This window comes from Triticum urartu, chromosome 5 (assembly GCF_003073215.2).
Source record: "Triticum urartu cultivar G1812 chromosome 5, Tu2.1, whole genome shotgun sequence".
In the NCBI taxonomy this organism is placed as follows: domain Eukaryota; kingdom Viridiplantae; phylum Streptophyta; class Magnoliopsida; order Poales; family Poaceae; genus Triticum; species Triticum urartu.
In genome coordinates, this window is record NC_053026.1 from 423,766,991 (window position 1) to 423,786,960 (window position 19,970).

Consider the following 19,970-nt stretch of genomic DNA (forward strand, 5'->3'; position numbering starts at 1 on the left):
GCCTAGCCGTTATCGTGGCCTTTAAAGTTCGTTACCGTTGTCCAGTCCGTTGCCGCCTGCTACCATTCCTCGCTGTCAAGACTGTCAGCGCTGAGCCAAGCCCAATCAAACACGCAGATAATCTACGCACCGAACATTCATTCGGTTTCGACACATAAGGCTACGAACTTACGACGAAGCAAGTGCGTGGCAGAGGCTGGATCTGAGGAACACGACGACAATGGCGATCTGAGGAACACGAATGACCAAAAGGCCGGATGGAACGCGACATGAAAGCGGTTCCAGGGAAAGGGAGAGGAAGATGAAAAGAAAAAGGGCTGGCTGGCTAGAGCTATTCATAGTGTGTATCTCACCGAATTACTGCTATAATTGCTGTCGTGCTGCCCCTTTTTATGCCGCTGTCGAGGCAGGCAAGTCCAAGCAGCCCACGCATCTAACTTTTCCTTCCACATAAATGTCCAAAATAAGCATTCGTGTCGACCAGGCTAGCTTTCCTCCCCCGTGATTTGATGATCTCCATTCAATTGGCTTCAAAATCAGGATGTACTGTGCAATAGCACAGCAACCCTTTCAGGACAGAGGCATGTAGACTAGTACACGATCTAGAACAGCATGATCTAGAACATCTCAGCCACTGAGGAAGCACTTGAGAAGAAGAAGCATGTGGAATGGAGCTAGCTACTCCCTCCGATCCAAAATAAGTGCCGTCGTTTTGAACTAAGGTTGAACTTGAGTTTGCCTGGATAGGTGGCAAGTTCTTGGATTTGGAGAATAGGAATGTCTCTCGAAGTTCAGATGACACAAACCTGGGCAATGAGCTGACAAAAAGGAAAACAGATTTACTTGCACCCGGTGGTGGCCGGCCAAATGCCAGCGTGGGTTAAGAACACAGATCCCATGGAAACAGTTTATAGCCAGATAGGAAAAAGGTTGGAGCCAGAGCAGTTGACATGGTCAGTGGCAATTGACAGATCCAGAGAAGCAATAGGTAGATAGATACATAACATGAGCTTGCATGGGATTACAATCAGGAGGGAACAAACAAGACACCGGAGAGTAGACTAGAGATGCTCACTTCGAGTTATTATAAGTATTTCAATACAGGATTAGCTAACAATCATAGGGGTCCTAGAGTAGACATGATGCAACAGCAGCAGAAGCAGCAGCTTGACGATGGAGAGGAATGGCAGCGGCAGCAGCCTAGCTGCTGCTTGAAGACGATGACGACGTATCGGACTCGCAGTCCCATGCAACCTCGTAGACCTGCACCCTGTGGTGGAAGCTGCGGTGGCAGCCGCAGGCCCGAGCACTTGAGCGCGCCGAAGGTGCCCTCCTCGCCCTCGGCGATGAACTCCCGGCAACCGTCCACGGCATAGCCCCCCGTGCTGGCGGCGTGGTTGCGGCGGCACTCGCCATACCGCACACCGCAGCAGCTGAACCGCACGATCGGCTCGCACCTCCTCAGACCACCAGCCTCTTCATCACGAGGTGGCCTCTCTCTTCTTCCACTATGCTCCCAGCTAGCTTGTTTTCAGCACAAACCAACCCCTATCCATCGCACTGCATATTTATAGACAACCTCCTTCCCCTCCTTCGCCTAATGATACATCGTTTCCGACGGACAAAGTGCATGCTAACCTGCATAAACTTGACACATGATCACCCACTCATGCATGTGGAGACCTAATTGGGCTGGCTCAATTGATGGTCCAGCAAACTCCACCTCACATTAGCAGTGGTGGGCAATTCTTGGGCCATTAAGGCAAACCTTAGATGAGAGTCCTACCATTCTGCCCTACCTCGTTCTCCGGGTGTGTGTTGTGTGTTCTTTCCCTCTCCTTTTCTTCGTTTCATATAATTGGGGTGACCAGTTAAGGATACTTGAATCTTAAGGATCCCAAAGGAGTAGGCCCCTTCGGTCGAAAGGATATCATCAGCATTTGCATGCCAGCCTAGATATCTAAGAAGGCAGGGTGTTGGTTTCATTTGCTCATTCTCTGGCCACCAGGCACCTGTTGCTCTACCCCATCCCTGCGCAATAGATTTCCTTTACTGTTTCAGCATGTGGCATAGTGTGTGGACATGAATTTCTATATTGATTTAGACTCCTAAACAACAATTGACCGAGTGTGATAGGGGAAAAGCTAAAGTGCAATCATATACAGCAAATGAAGGGATCACAATCATGCAATCGTCGCAAAGGTGGAAAAAATATCTTTTAATCAAGCATGCAACAATGTACTTACCCCTACGGATTAGCGACTCAGAATGGAAGAATAACGGTATAGGATGTCCTGAAAACAAAGATGGCTTAAACAGTGATGACACAGTCTTCTTGGTTGAATACCAAACGTACCAGAAGCATTCAGACATTGCAGGGCAGCCCAAACATGCTATTACATGTAGGCTATGGATGGTCCCTATTTGAGTGGGGTCCAAGGTCATCACGCCTTCACCTTTCTTACGTGCTGCATCTACTTCAAAAGCAAGGATTTAAAACATCTGTCAGACAAAAAATACAAACCCTCAATTTAATGATATTCAATAGTTTTGCAAGGATAGCATGCCTATTTTAATATGTGAAATCTTATAGTAATGCAAAACATATGAAGGAATCTCAACTTGACAAACAAAGGGTATAAAGATTCATCTGATAGGGACATGTGAAGCCTATTATTTTGTGCTTTCCATCCCAAAGTTCAGATCTTGAGACAGGAGAACATAACACCAAGAGAAATAACATCATGGAGAAAAACAAATTTCAAAGCTGCAATAGTGTGTGCTGTGGAGTAACATTTGGAAGTAGTGAAAACCTGCAGGAATATTCTGAGCTGACAAAGATAATCATTCAAGGGAAGAACCATGCCAACTCCCTTCTTTGCATCTGGGATTAGGCTTAGGTAGTTCACAAAGCAATCACATCACCTTTCTTCAGAACAAGTGCAGAGATCACATGGAACAACAAGAAGAAACATGTGCATTCTTGTCCTAGGCAGGCTTCGTCCATTGAGAACTCGGTCTCAGACGCAATGCAACCTATTGGAAATACCATGATACTGGCTTATGTTTCGTTGGAATGCCAGCACATGTCGAAAGAGATTAGACACCGGAAGCTTTTGCCTTTTCCTCTTAACTACCCAACCACAGAAGAGAATGAGTGTTAGAGACATCCTTTCCCTCGCACTGATGCGACTAAGAACACACGATACCATGCTTTACGTGGTGTAACTTTGCTTCAGTAAATATGCTTGACTAATTCAAATTTTAGTTGTAGATACAAACTCCCTGTCATCATATCACCTTAACAAAAAACTATATATGTCTTAAAGATATATTTGCAGCCCAGTCACTGGATGATATTTTATGGTGGAAACTAGGCAGAAAAGTGGGCAAGGGAGATGGAAAGCATATAATCAGAGCTAGCAACTAGCCCGAATATTAAATGAATCACAGGAAGCAGCATCAAATTACCGACCATCAGTAGGAGTGTGCTCATAGATCACTGTTCAGCTGCCATAGCCTTTCTTTTCTTTCAAATCAACCTTTGACCAAGTGAAGAAAGGATGCAACGGGCCAATGGTCAAGTATAGTCTTGTGTGAAAAATGGAACAGCATATAAGTTCGTGATAAATAAAACAGTGACATATGCACTCAAAAGCAGAGCCGCTCAATTATTTTGTTAGCTTATTAAATTACCTTGATAGGACAAGCAAACAACAGACCTACAGATTCCATAGCTAAGTTTAAAATGTCTAGGAAATAGAAATCAGTTTCAGGTAAATCAAGTTCGTCTAAATATAAAAACCATATGCAGTAGAACATTCAGCGTTACAGACTGCAGCAACTTGGACACTGAGGTATTTACCTGTAACATACAGTAACAGGAAAAGAAAGGTTAAGAATCAGCCGTAAGATAATTCTGGCATCATGGTTCATGAATCCTTTCCACCTGCCAACAAAAAGTGCTTCAGCATTTGCCTCATTTATGCAAAGGACCATAACATTCATGATAGCGCTGATTGACTGTCCTGATGGAAGATACAGTGTTATGTACCTCAGTGCTTGAATAGAAAGGTTCCACCTTTGACCCCGTACCAGGAAAAAGCTGCCAATTTGCAGTAGGCCAAACCATTGGGCTATTTAAGTTTTTGAACTACATTCAAATAATATTGCCAAGATAAACTTAAAATGAAAACCATGATCAAGTGACCATTTTCCATTTAGAAAATTTTCAGTATATCAACTATGCAAACAACTTTAAGAGCAGGAGGTTTAACTGTTATACGAATATATTTTCAGCAAGCATGCTGCATGCAACGCAGCTGTGTATTGTTCAATTTCAAAAGAAAAGAAACCAAAGAAATTCTTTATTGGCAAGACCAAAACTCCAAAAGTGCTATTGAATGTGACCACTTGGATCTCTGCTGGATAGTTCATTGCCAGGCTTTGTACATGTGTGAATTAGTTATGTAGGGGTAGAGTCATGCACAAATTCATCAACAATTACAGAAGTGAAGCAACCAACGATGAAAATATGCATGCTGCGACCCATTAGCAAACATCAAGCAGCATAAGGGAAAGTTGAAGTTCTATGCTCAGCATTGATATAGGGTAAATTAATATGACTTGGGCTCTCAAAGAGTAAACATAATCAATGTTCCAAATATCGGCCAGTTAACTGCTATTCGGACCCCCCCCCCCCCCGACACGAGAAAGTGTTATTCAAGTCCATTAACTGGGAGAGCCAGTTAATCAGTCTGAAAAGCCTATAATCAGTTGGCTGTCAGGCCGAATTATCGGCTGGGCCGATTAACTGGGAAGCATTTTTTGGCCCAAAACTGCTCTCCTATGCCAAGAACAGAAGCACTACTCTCCTTATGTTGTGTTGTTCTGTAAATGCTGATGTACTATTACTGCTGCTGCTGTGCTGCTCTCTTATGCGATGTACAAGTAGTACTGTTGCTGTGCTGCTCTCCTTTGATGTTAGGTAGTGATGTACACTTACTGCTGCTGTGTTGTTGTTGTTGCTGCTGCTCTTCTATGTAGATCTAGACATCATCAGAACATCAAGGTAACACTCTTCCTTGTTGCTATGTAGCCTAGGATTGCATATTTAGACATTCAGTACAATGCATGCATGTTGCTATGTAGCCTAGGATATACAGATATGGCCCTAGTTAAACTACCGATAAATGGGTTACAGATATATTCAGTTAAATGGCCAATTCGCCGATTAATCCCTTATCAGCTCCCGGCCGATATGGTACCAGTTACCGATATCCTGAACATTGAATATAATATGTCATCTCTATGAATTTACTCCAACCAACTAATGATTAGCTTTGTTTCGAATCTCGTTAGGTTTTATGCAATGCTAGACCAACCAGACTATCTCTGAGCGGCATTTCTTGAAGATGAAGAAGAACCTGAGCAGGCACCCTGAGAAGGGTGTGCCTCGAACACAGGAAGGAGGGCTGCGAGCACACGTACTCAGCTAGCCACACCAGAGCAGATACTTGGTCCCATTCTATGCAATACAAACAAGATCCTTTGTATTCAGAGCTTCTGAAATAATCGCTTATTGCAGTTTGTTATAGCCCGACCTTGTTGAAGAAGAAAAATAGAAGTGTTGGAAACTGCCATATTCAGCGATGACATCTTCTTGCTCAAATGTTCAATAGTACCTTCTATAACAATGTGACTATTCTGTCTACTCTAAGGAAAAAGGAGCATTGCTGGATAATTCAGAGGAACGTCTGCATCTAGATACCGAGGTTACGCTCGTAATCCTGAACCTGAAGGAAAGAAATTGCGATAGACTATCTTTCATTTCTAACATGATGGAATTATTGCATATACCAAATCACTACGATGTAAACCATATGTTGAAAAATTACTTGACATTGATTAGGTGTGAATCTCAATAGCCAAATAGATGAATTCGAACTATAAATAGCTTGGGGTAAGTACTTGTCTCCTGAAACCAAGTCTACCATGTCAGAACATATGGAAGCCCGTAAAGAAAATTGCTTGATTGCTTCACCCAAGGATAATATGGTAAATCACAAGTTACATAGCATAATACAGCATCTAACATCTTCATAGGAGTGCAAATGCTTATCCATACTATAGTATGCTACTAGCATCGAATACTGTAGCCCTTAGTGGTTCAGACATTTCAGTCAGGCTCGGATATGACTGAATCTTCAGGCACCATATATTTACATAAATAAATCGGACTGAGATTTGCAACAGCCGGATAGAAGAACAAAAAAATCAGACAAGCGAAGTGGCCATTATCTACCCTGAATCGCAACGAGTTCTTCAGCAACCAACTGTTTGCGCAAACCACGCAGAGGGGAGAAAACCTATGGCGATTTCTCATATCTGTACGGGTGTAGCCACCCAGAATTAGGACCATACCTCGTGGGACGAAGGGCGCGAACAGGGAGAAGCGTCGGCAGCTGGCAGCTGGCTCTGGTCACCTAGCGCCGCCGGCGCCGTCAGTGCCCGGAGATGGGGGCAGGAGGATGGGATATATTTTTTTTTACAGAAAAGAAGATTTTTCGTTTTTGAGGGGTCACACGAAAGAAGATGGGTTTGAATTGGTGGGGGTGGGCTGGGCTAGACGGCATGGTGTGTGATGGAATTTCTAGGGCTTTGGGTCAGCTCAGGTTTTTGGTTGGGCTGGAGGAGATGCACAATAACTTTCGAGATATCAGCCCATAGTTTATGGTCGGTTGCATCGTGGCCCGGAGTAGCTTCCAACTTTCCATGGCCTAATAAAGGCCACAACTCCTGTTCTTCAATATTCCATTTCTCCATTCTCCTTTTGCGTCTCTGTCATTTTCCTTCTCACATCCTTTTCTTTAATAAAGATTTAGCAGAAGGGCAAGTCACCCTGAACATAATAAAAATTTACATCGAGATCCATGGACCACCGAACGGCCATGGTTGCCGCTAGAATGAGCCACTTCTCATTAGATGTTGAACATTTTTATCTGTAATAAAACTTCATGATATGTAGAATTGTGGAACTCCATGGTCATTGTTAAGAATTGTTCTAGTGTTGATTAAAAATATTATCGCACGGTAATTCAGGGGAAGCATGCTGAAAGTAAAAGAAGTGAACAAGTCTAAAAAAAGTAGAAACATTTCATTGTACTCCCTTCAATACGAAATACTTGTCATGCACAAAATACCCCGTCGCTCCTGCCTCATGTGATCTCTCGACTAGGGTTTCCCCGTCTCTCGCCAGCGCCGCCATCGGTCCACCTCGTCTCCTATGGTCCTTGGATCATGGAGGCGTGGTGAATCCCGACCCTTGCCTGCGAGAAGGCTCTGTTTTTAGGTGGTTTTTGGAGTTTTCTTACGGTTCGTGCCATGCTCAGGAAGACGAGACGGAGGCGGCTTCTTGAAGATGGAATAAGATCCTCCCCGCCTAGCCCCCATCTCGGCGATGTTTCTAGTGTCGTCAGAGGTGTGTGGAGGTGTGTCGCCGGCGGATCTTGTGGGATCCGGTCAGCGTTTGTCTTCGATGTGCGCGCTTGGATCCAGTCTTCGTTCGCCTACGTCTATATGTCAGCAGGTTGGATCCTTCTGATTTAGACTTCTCTTCATCGACAACGGTTGTTGTTCTGGTGCGCTGGTTCTATGAGGTCTTAGCACGATGATTTTCTGACTGTCTACTACAACAATGTTTGCCCGACTCCAATGAGGGAGGGGCGATGACAGCGGCGCGCCTTCGGCTCGCTCCAGTGCTTGTCGTCGTCGTTAGGTGGTCTACGGACCTGGATGTAATTCTTACTTCTGGTGTTCTTTATACTACATTGACAGTTGATGAATAAATCAAAAGTTTCCTCGCAAAAAAAAGTATTTTAGAACAGATGGAGCACTAATTTTGCATGTTTTTACGTGCAAATAGCAGAGAAGAAAATGTGTGTCCATATAAATGACGATGGAAACGGGCTGGGAGTGCACGTTTTTGTTTGGCGACGTCAACGTGTAGAACCGAAGAATTAATCGGGACAACGATGAACACCAAAGCACAGGCAACTTTTCGCAAGATGACATGCGCTGCCGACCATGCGGAATCAATTGCCGCCTGCCATGCATGACGCTCCATATGTGAAGCAACGGAAAAAACACTAGGCGCATCAGCAAGCAGCTCTTGCGACAAAAGAAAAGACGAAACCACATTAACTCGATCGATCGTGAGTTGCAATCTACTGTGTTATTGTGTGCGTATGGTTTCATGGGCACCCATACGTGCACCTATCCCTTGAAGCCGACATGTGCTACAGCTCTAGCGCACATGATTAAGCACACGCGGGAGAGGCAAAACGAGCGCCCTGATCAACTTGAAACATATCCGCGTGAAAAGAAACAAGGCTCTGCTATGTTTTGCATGCTAGCTATGCGGCTCATGAAATATACTGCACTATATATATACTTTTGTATGTCCACGCAAGAAACATATACTGATGTATACGTGTATGCACATGTCACGTTGTCACTGTACAAGTACCATGCACTTAGGGTCGATTCGATCGATCGATATCCCTCCTTATATGCGACGCCTTACGTGCTGATCATGCAATGCAACGTACCACACGTACGCGTCGTACGCGCGTGAATATGATCGATAATTCCATGCTCCATTTAATCGGGAGATAGATCGAATAATATTGCATGGTACTACGATTCAAAACCGTGCACGCGTCCCGTCCCGTCCCATATGTGCAGAGTGTAGCTTACTACTCCTAGAGTAGTAAGCAGGAGTACGGCCCCTAGACCTGCTGAGATGGAGTACTTGATTAATACATCTTGATGATATGATATCGATCCTTAATCTCTTGATCATCATGCCATGCCCGTACGCTCCTGCAATCGACGTCGACTCATTCCGATTCCGAGGCCGCTCAGCTGTCTTCACCGCCAACGACCTGCACTGTGTGAAGGAAGGATAAGCAGCAGCTGGGTCGCCCGGATCGGAACGAAGTTGCTGGAGAGCATTTCCAATTTTCACACCTCCTATAGACGATAGCACGCTGGCATTTGCGTCGGCAAGCTTAATACACTAGGCGTAGCTAGTGAGCTGAGCAGTGACCACAACGGCGGCGCTTTCAGGTCGGGGTCGGGATCGATCCATCAAGCAGGGCACATATATATTGCATTAACTCGATCCATCGGTTTCGCGAGAGAGGCGGGAAAAACGTAGCCCTTCCGACATCTCTCCCTGTCACTCTACTAATCTCTACGTACAACGTAGGAGTAGTACCACGTACGTACATACACCGCACGTTCGTTGCATGCATTTCGGAGGTGAGATTAATCAGCTAACTGTAAAATCATACCGCATCTGCATGCAGACGTACGTAGAACTGAAGGATCAACGGGAGAAAATAAACAGGGCTAGCAAACTCCTGTTGAGTACATTTTCGCCTGGGCCCTGAGTGAACTTGAATTCTGGGCGAGTTAGGGCAGGCAAGCCGATCAATCTTGTCCAGCGAGGGGTCTAATTCCCCACATGCTCCCCATTACTCCCCATCACCAATGAGTTAATCTCTGCACATGCCCTTGTCCGGACGGTGCAGGCCAAGGGATAACAAAACACAGCAATGAATAATGATAATAATACGTTACGTACGCATTCATATGTCTTGCAGCGAGAAATAGCTGTGTGTGTGCCCCGATATATATTCGGATGCCACGACACACTGTACGTACGTGCAAGGCCAGCGTGTACGTACGTGCGATGCCCTCTTCCCCATGGATGGTCTGGCTTCGACCTGCAACCTTGCCATTGCAGCCTTAATGCATGTCCTGCAAGTTGGTTAGTTATGTCGATTAAGCAAGTGCAGTAGTAGCATACTGAAGTTCTATGGCACTGTGGTACGGCTAGAATTAGGCGTTGCATCCTTGTTTGTTTACAAAGCAAAGCATGCTCTTCGTCTCAAGGACAGATGTCACACGTGTCCATCCTCGTGCTCTCCTCTCTCTCTCTCTCCCCCTAGCTAGCTCCATCTTTACTTTACAGCTGGGCGGAGAGTACAAAGAGAGAGGGCAAGGAGCTAGAGTAGAACTGAAAATTGACAAATCTAGCCTTTTCTTAAACTTTGACACAAAATGAACCCGATCCATTTTCTTTTCACAAAATGACTCATTTTTGCATGACGCCCGAGGCTGGGCCTGGAGCGTCATGCAAATGGACCATTTGGTGGATTTTTTTGGGTCAGGTCCATTTTATGCTAAAGTTTTACTCCCAACGTTTCTAAATATAAAGCTTTTCAGAGATTTCAATACAAACTACATACGATAGACATACTGTAGTGTTTGTTTTGATCCGTATGTAATTCATATTAAAATCTCTAGAAAGTTTATATTTAGAAACGGAGAGAGTAGAAAAGAGCATTTGTCCATTTCCACACAGGAGGAGAGGGGCATGGAGGTGGAGGCGGAGCTGATGATCTCTATCGAGGCTACTACTACTACTAGCCTAGCTTACCAATAAGTCCCCTCACATGTGCAGTGGCGGAGGGCACGCATTTACGCCCTTGTTTTCCTTTTGGCTCGGGCATTCAATTCGATCGCGCACTCTGAGTTCCGCTGCCACTTTTTGTTTATCATCTCCCTGCCGAGGCAGCTGCCCTGCCCGGCCCTCTATCTTGATCTCCTCATGCATGCATGCACCTAGCTCATCGGCCGACCCTTCTCCTCTGAGCTCTGACCATGACGCATCACGGGTCAAATTTTGTCTACCTCTAAACAAATAATAGTGTGAGAGTCAAATTTTCCTCCGTAAAATATTGCCACTGTCGACCATGTGCTCCTTCTCCATGCAAACTATACTACGTACGTACCCGTTTCGAAAAAAATATACTACGTACGTACACTGAATTTCTAGAGTGTACTCGAAGTCTCTTCCTCTCGGTATTGTATAAGTGTAGCATAATGGAGGAGCATTGATCAGTTTACTGCCCAGGCAAGGCAAGGCAATGGCGTTCACATGCATGCCCTGCCAAGTCCACAGACTAAAGAACTCCTCGATTAACCTTTTGCTGTGAGGTCATGGCTTGCATATGAGTGAGATGAGAGGGCCAGTTTTAATTAATTTATACCAGTAAAGTAGTAAGAGGGAAAGTATTTTTATTAGGGTGGCGTGGTGCATGCAGAGATGCAGCAGTGCCCTTGCATGCATCGCAGCCAGGAGGGGAAGAAAAGGAAAAGGTCAATGCAGCGACGAGATTGGCTTTACTGCTCCAGGACGCACTGGCATTTAACGCCGCTCCCTCACCGACCGTGCGTTTCCAAGGCGTGGCAGCGCGCAGGATGCCATTTGCACTAGAGTTTCTTTTCCACTTCGACGGGCATACTTTTTTCTTAGGCTCCTCCCAATACTACATCTTGTACGGATACTAAGGCTGCCATGTAGACAAAAAATCTGATGTGGCAAGATAATTAAGATGAGAGAGATGAGTGTGATGACCCTATGAAATTCTTCATGTACTTGACCTCTGCATCACACATGATGCACACATCTATATTATTCAACATGAAATAAGTTTAAGTGACGAGTGCTCGACAGTAAAAACAAATAAATGGAAAACACGATCATAAGCAGTCGAACCTGTGATTAAATAGCCCATCCACATAATTTAGGAGTGGCTCACCAGTCAAACTGGTTGAACAAACCCAGCGCAACTGTTTTCAACCAGCTGCACCCAGAGGCCATAAGCGTCCGCGCGTCCACATGCTGCAGTGATGACCACATACGAATTGAAGTTGTAGCTCTGTAGATAACATATGAATTGAAGATGTAGTTCCACATTGCTTAGAGAATAACACAAACTCCCACATGAATTTGGCCCTTCAACTTTTGATGAATACCACCTAACTAGTTTCCAAACAAATTTGAAATACCTGTTGGTGGTGCTAAATTGTATGTAACATGAATCATATCAGATCAATGTAGTAAATGGGCACGACAGAAATAAATGATGAATTGTCTCCTCCTGATCACAAATACAATATTTTTTGTTGCCATGCTACTTAATCTTAGCAAGGTTATCTTTGATAAGAATTACCACCCTCTACAGAAACCACATGAAAACTTTGATCATGAAAGGAGCCTTTGTTTTCCAAATATATGTTTTTACGAAAAATAGGTCCAGGATCCATCTGCATATATAGACTTCACAGTGAAGACATGGTTAGTGGTTAACCTCCACTAAAATGAATCTGACATCTGAGTTAGATTAATTTATATCGATCAATCTAGAAACCAAATGGATCCACTTAGTCCATTTATCACCCAGTTGCACTGCAAAATTGGATGTTCAAAGGGCTATCCCCAATAACAGAGGCCACTGAATCCTCTTTTCTGAACACAATATTATACAGGGTTGGATATTGTAGAGCTAATGTAGTGTCACCAGGTATCTTCTTAAAAACTCGTTGATTGGCTGGCACCAGTCTTAAAGAAACCTCGATAAAAAGGGATGATTTGACCTTCATCAAGCTCCTCAAAACTTTTCTTAGTTCCACCATCTAGAACGACCTCGATTTTTCTCTCTCAATAAGCTTTTTTTAGGGATACTGATAACAAGGTTACGCGATTGGTAACCAAAGTCACTACTGGGTGAACAAAATCTTGTCATTAGCAACATTACCTACTCTATCTAATGTTTGTCAACCAAATTAGTCATATCAACAGCAAAACCATGGTTCTACACCCTATACATATATGTTCTTTCCAGATCATCACGGCATCACTTAATTCTTTCAATAAAGGATGGATTTTATTCACTCAAAATGAAGCATTGAGGGGATACAAATACAGTGAGCACCCATTTGGCCTCTGCATAGATATGATGCACAAAGCCAACACACACGCGCGCGCGCGCGCGCACACACACACACAGACAACTAGCAAAGTCAAACAACACTGAAGCTATGCCATGGTGTGGCAAAAAGGAAAAAAACTTTGAAGCGGTCAAAACAATGATCAGCAAGGTACAACAACAACCATATCCGCACCAACCATCTCTTAACATCACAAAAAATGAAGTATCACTTGATAACTCACTCCTGAAATATTTGGACATAGGGGGATCACTGAACATGTTTTTATTCAAGTTTCTTGTCTACTCGGGGAGAGTGACTCTTATCCCTTTGTCTTCTAACATGCATGTATAAAGAAATTATAATATACTATGGTACCCTGCACATTTGCGATGGAACGTTTTGCAATAAGAATGAGATTTAATTGTATGCAACATGAATATTTGATGTAATAATAAGCGAAAACTGTGGAAATACATAATATTTATTGCGTTTGATCATTGTACTGTTGTAAAATATTTGTTAAACATAAATATCATAATAGAATTGAATTTCTAATGCTTGTTGCATGTTAAGGTGGTTTTCTCTATGCATGGTTACACTGTTGTGGTGTATCTTTTTCTATGCATGTTGCATGTTGAGGTGGCATATTCAATAAAGCCAACAGAATGAGCACACAACCGGCCTCTGCATAGTTAGGATATACAAAGCCAACACGCACATGCACACGCACGCGTGTGCGCGCGTACACACACACTGGCAATTAGCAAAGTCAAACACCCCCGAAGCTATGCCATGGTCTAGCAAAAAAGAAAAGAAAATCGAACTGATCAAAACATTGATCAACAAGCTAAAACAACAACCATATCCGCACCAATCATCTCTTGGCATAACAAAAAAATGAAGTATCACTTGATAACCCACTCCTGAAATATTTGGACATAGGGGGATCACTAAACATGTTTTAATTCAAGTTTCCTGTCCGCCCTGGGAGAGTGACTCTATTTGTTTTTGTGTTTGAACATGCATGTACAAGGAAATTACAACATAATAGATGGTATCCCGCACATTGTTGCAGGAACATTTTGCAATATATTCACAATGAGATTTTATTGTATGCAACATGAATATTTGAAGTAATAATATGAAAAAACTAAAAAAATATATGATTTTTTGTTTTTGATCATTGTATAGTTGTAAAATATTTATTAAATATAAACAGCACAATATAATTGGATTTCACATGCATGTTGCATGTTAAGGTGGTTTTTTCTATGCATGGTTGTGTTGTTGTGGTGGGCCTTTTCCCATGCATGCTGAGGTGACATACTTACATATTCAGATAAATATATTAGTGGGGGCTAGTTGTGTTCGAACACGCATGTAGAAGGAAATTACAATATACTAGATGGTACCCCGCACATCATTGCAGGAATGTTTTGCTATATATTTCAATGAAATCTGATTGTATGCAACATGAATATTTTGAAGTAATAATATGAAAGAAAAAAATACATATAATTTTTTATTTTTATCATTGTATAGTTGTAAAAAATTTATTAAATATAAATAACATAATTGAATTGAATTTCACATGCATATTGCATGTTAAGGTGGTTTTTTGTATGCATGGTTGCATTGTTGTGGTGGGCCCTTTCCCTACATGTTGCATTGCTGAGGGGCATACTTGCATGTTGAGATAAATAGATTAGTGGGGGGCAAGTTGTGTTCGAACATGCATGTACAAAGAAATTACAATATACAAGATGGTACCCCCCACATTGTTGGGTGAACGTTTTGCAATATGTTTCAATGAGATTTGATTGTATGCAACATGAATATTTGAAGTAATAATATGAAAAAACTAAAATTACATATGATTTATTGTTTTTGATCATTGTATAGTTGTAAAAAAATATTAAATATAAATACCATAATAGAATTGAATTTCAGATTCATGTTACATGTTAAGGTGGTTTTTTCTAGGAATGGTTGCATTGTTGTGGTGAGCCTTTTTCCATGCATGTTGCATGCTGAGATGTCATACTTCCATATTGAGATAAACAGATTAGTGGGGGCTAGCTATTTAGGTATGGAAGATACACAACTATTCATGGATTAATTGAATTCTAACACTAGTGCAGAACAACCCATATCAAATGGATTATGTCGATTTGTTACAAATATCGTCAGTAACGAAACCTCTTGGGTGGTTTTTAGGTGGAATTTGCCAACTAGGCTATCCTAGTTAGAACCGAAGATGGTACATTATCTCCTTCAATTTAACATAAAACATGTTTGAGATGTATCCGGACGGTTATTCCCATGAAACCGTTTGAGATGCTCAATTTGGTAGATGCTTTCAGGATTGTAAGAGCATCTCTAGCAGAGCCCGCATCCCGTCGACCCGCAAAATGCGTTTGCAGTTCGCGGAAAAACGACATTGCGGTCCGGCGCGGACGGCCACAGAGGCAGACCCCGCAAATAGGACCCGTATAAAAGGATATTCGTGGAATATGCTCTTTTACGGGTCGGCTTTGCGGGGTCTGCTCTTGCGCCCCTGCCGCTGGTCCGCAAATATCAATACCACACCACAAATTACAAATACCAACACAATACAACAATCATTCACATTACAAATAATTATCCAAATCAACGAAGCAAACTAAATAATGCAATACAAAACTTGTCCCGAGTACAAATAACACATGAATTAAATAAAAATGAATAGAAACATAAGTTTGTTACTGTCCAGCCCTTTGCCAATGGTGCTCAATGAGATCCTCCTGAAGCTGAAAGTGGGTGTTTGAATTTTCAATCTCTTTGTAGGTCTGAAGAAAAGCTCTAATACGGTTAGGGTCTCTAGCTGGTTTGACACGACTACCCACATTGTCGTACAAGAACTCCAAGTTCATTCCTCTCTCATCTTCGAGAATCATATTGTGAAGGATAACACAACATGTCATGATATTTTTCAAGGTCCTCTTGTCCCAAAAATGAGCAGGACCACGAACAATGGCAAACCTAGATTGCAAAACCCCGAATGCTTTTTCAATGTCTTTTCGGGCTGCCTCTTGCACCCTTGCGAATTCACAATGTTTTCTAGTTTTGGGATCATTGATGCTCTTGAAAAATGTGCAAGGAGGGTATATACCATCTGCAAGATAGTACCCTTTTGTGTATTCATGCCCATTGATAGTGTAGTTGCAAGTAGGAGCATCACCACTAGCAAGCCTAGCAAACAAATAAGACCGTTGCAACACATTGATATCATTGAGAGTGCCCGACATACCAAAGAAGCAATGCCAAATCCATAAATCCTCGGATGCTACGGCCTCTAGCACAAATGTTGCATCACGAGACTTGCCACAATATATTCCCTGCCATGCCTTCGGGCAATTTTTCCAAGTCCAATGCATATAATCAATGCTACCTTGCATGCTAGGACAACCTCTCCTCTCATTAGATCCCATCAATTTCTTTGTGTCATCCTCGTTGGGTGCCCGAAGATATTCAGGACCAAAGACACGGATGATCACTTTGGCAAATCTACGCACTGACTCAATTATGGTATCTTCACCAATGCGAAGGTACTCATCGGCATAGTCAGCCAGAACGCCATATGCAATCACCCGCATAGCTGCGGAGATTTTTTGATATGCACTAAATCCCTTTAAGCCCGCAACATTTCTTCTTTGAGTGAAATACCGACAATTTGCCTCGCAAGTTTGAACAATTTTCACAAAGAGGGATCGACGCATTCCGTATCTTCTCCGTAAGAGGTGCGGTGGATATGTTGGATTCTCCGCAAAGTAGTCTTGCATCAACATCTCGTTCCCGAGATGTCGATTCCGAGGAATGCAAAGACGCCCAACGGTCGATCCTTGCCGCCTCTTCCGGTTCTCGTCTTCGTGCTCCTTCACGACAAGTGCCATCACTAATGTCTGCTACCGAAAGGTTGCAAGCATCGTCTCAACATCCGAGTCGTCCGAATCGGACGAATCGGAGAGCAAGAACTTCTCGCATGGTCTCAATTCCATCTACATGAACAAGAATCGCACGCCGCGTCAATCAACTATGCATATCGCTCGGCACAAATCACAAATAAACACTAACCGGCGGCTCGTGGGGCGGGTGATCCCGGTCGGAGGCAAGGGGCGGGCTCGAGGGCGGTCGATCCCCGGCGGCGACGAGGGGCGGGCTCGAGGGCGATCGATCTCCGACGGCGACAGTGACAGCGACTAGGGGCGGCTCTTCTCGCCTGATCCGGGGGGTGCAGCGTATCGGTGCTGGAGGGTGGGGGACGCCCCCGCGGCACGATTCCGCCTGCAGATTTGGTCGGAATCGTCGGCGACAAACGGGCGGAACCAAGAGCGGGTGGTGGCGGAAAGAGATGGGGAAAGGGCGCGGGCTAAAATGTCCCTCCCGCCAACCGCTTGATTGCGATACGGGGCACCGTAGGGGCGAGGCGGAAACCCGCGTATTCGCGGGTTGAGATCGAGATTTTGTCGCGCCCCTCAAAAAATTTTGCGGGCCGGCCGCGTTTGCGGGGTCTGTTCGGGCGGGATTTTCCGCGTTGACTCGCATTTTGGCGGTTATTTTACGAGTCGGGACTTTTTGCGGGTCTGCTAGAGTTGCTCTAACCGACAACGATATGTCTGGAAAGTCCTTCTTTTCGGGGGTGACAACTTTCTATTTTGACTCAGTCCAAGATAATGGGCAGATCGACTCTAAGTCAAGTTTGAGATAATGCAACTATATTCATACATGTTTTAATTTAAGTTCCCTATCTATCAGTATATGGTGACCCAAACCTAGTTGCTTTTTGTTCAAACAAGCATGTACAAGGAAATGACAATATACTCTTCACAATTGCGCAACAATTGTATATCAAACGGACTATCTCGATCTGTTCCAAATATACCTTCACTAAAGGAACCTCTCTTAAAGTTTGTGTTCTTTTTCTGAGAAAACTTTCAATTCTATTGATCTTCAATTATGACAATACAATGAACATCAGAAATAATAAAAATTACATTCAGATCCGTAGACCACCTAGCGACGACTACAAGCACTGAAATGAGCCAAAGGCTCGCCGCTGTCATCACCCCTCCCTCGTCAGTCGAAAAGTCGTCATGCTAAGACCCCATAGGACCAGCACAGCAGAATAGCAACCGCCGCCGATAAAAAGTAGCATAGATCATAAGGATCCAACCTGAAGAAACACAAATATAGACGAACTACAACGAGATCCAAACAAATCCATCAAGGATAGATCTGTCGGAGACACAACTCCACACGTCCACACCGACGACGCTAGACACATCACCGAAACGGGGGCTAGGCGGGGAAAACGAAATTGACGAACTAGCCGATCCTATACTATGAGATGGTACATGATCTCCTGACGACTTGTGACTAAACCTGTTGGAGATGTATCTCCGACGATTACTCATGTGAAACCATTTGAGATAAGCTCAGTTTGTTAGACGCTTCCTGTGAAACCATTTGAGATAAGCTCAGTTTCTTAGACGCTTTTGGACTTTAACCGACAACGATATGTCTGAGACAATTCTCTGTATTGACTCGTCCGTGATAACGGGGCACGCGACGAGCATGTGCGTGTCTCTGGTGAACGACCGTGCAGAGAGCGCAATGCTTCATTGTGACCTAAATAAAAAGACATTAATTATCACTAGTAAGGTACGCTACCCCCAAAGGATATCGTCGTGCATGCTTCAACACAAGAGGAACAACAGAGCAATTACTTTGACCGTATTCATAGCCGAACTAGCTAGTGTAGCAGTGCGATCTTTTCATGATGAGCTACCATCAGAGGCAGCAAGGGGGCGCATTGGAGCTTAACTCTAGTGCGAGATTCCATGGCCGAGCCTGTCACAGATCGCTGTCATAAAGGGAAGAAAAATTAGGTCAGGTGTCTTCTTAATTAGTTTTTATTTTAGGGTAACCACGTGTTTCATTGATCACAAATATGATGAATATAACGCACGCACGCGGTACCGATCAGAAGGGTCGAGAGCAAACACATTTCCACATAAATTTGCAGAAAAAACAAAGGGAAGAAAAATACACAGGAATCATTAGTTAATTCTGCAATAGCCGTCGTCACCGCTGAATGTTGCTGGATTCGAAGGAGAACCATAGCCCATGAGGGCGCTGTGAGTCAATGAAGAAGCTTGCCATCGGCAAAGCCTTTGTCGTTGTGGCGTGTCGACCAGGGATTGTCCCCATTCTCCTTGAATCCCGGAGCCATCGCCAGCCGTCGACGTTGTCCAGGCCAAGCACCAGATCCACCGCCTTCAATCCACAAGCCCAAATCTGGAACCATCATTTTCACTCGCCCATCGGTGACATCGCGCATAACGCCAGCCATCAGGCGAACACCTAAAACCATCGACCAGAATGATAGACGGGAGACCGAGCCCACCGGTTCCTCGACGCCGCCATGGACGCCGTCGAGACGGGACTGGAGCCCGGGCATTATTCTCGGATGCGTTGCTGCTATCGTAATTACTTTTTATAAGAGCTGGTTGGAATATACATATACGATGCTATCAAATTAACCAAAGGAACCACTCAATTAAAACAAATCACATACATGTGGGATCGTAGACTTAATTTGCAAGCCTAAATGACATTTCTTTCCCCTTCCAAGTCCCTTCTTTGTGTAGTTATATGTCAGGTAAACCCTTTTCTAAAAAATATGTCAGGTAAATAAATCATATTGTGTACTCTGCGCAAACAGAGCAAGAGTTACAAAAGGACCTCTTGGGAGCACTTCAAAGGATTCACTAGTATGGGAACAGGGAAAAAAATCGGTTGCCATGATCATGTATCCAGCAAATATTTGAAAACACGAGAAATAAACAATATATCTATGTTGTTTGGTTGCAACACATGACAAATGCATGATTTTTCTGTAGGGATCAGGCGTGCATGCCATGGTAAATTAGGAATCATAGAAATAAAAATATCTGAGTGTTTGGACTCGGTGAAAATTATCTTGTAATTAAATGGACAGTGGTGGCCCACAAGAAAACAATCCTAAGGTTTATAATCCTACAAACCAAACAATGTTTGTACTGAATGTTCCAAAGGATCAAAAC

General features: G+C 43.6%; 1 long non-coding RNA gene across 1 annotated transcript; it reads right to left on the bottom strand.

The window, feature by feature from the left end:
* Window positions 1-1,134: 1,134 nt before the first annotated feature.
* LOC125509495 lies at window positions 1,135-6,703 on the bottom strand. Its single transcript, XR_007284119.1, has 3 exons — window positions 2,357-6,703; window positions 2,247-2,294; window positions 1,135-2,031 (listed from the first exon to the last, which is right to left on the bottom strand). It is a non-coding gene; the product is annotated as an uncharacterized LOC125509495 (long non-coding RNA).
* Between the last annotated feature and the right edge of the window lie 13,267 nt (window positions 6,704-19,970).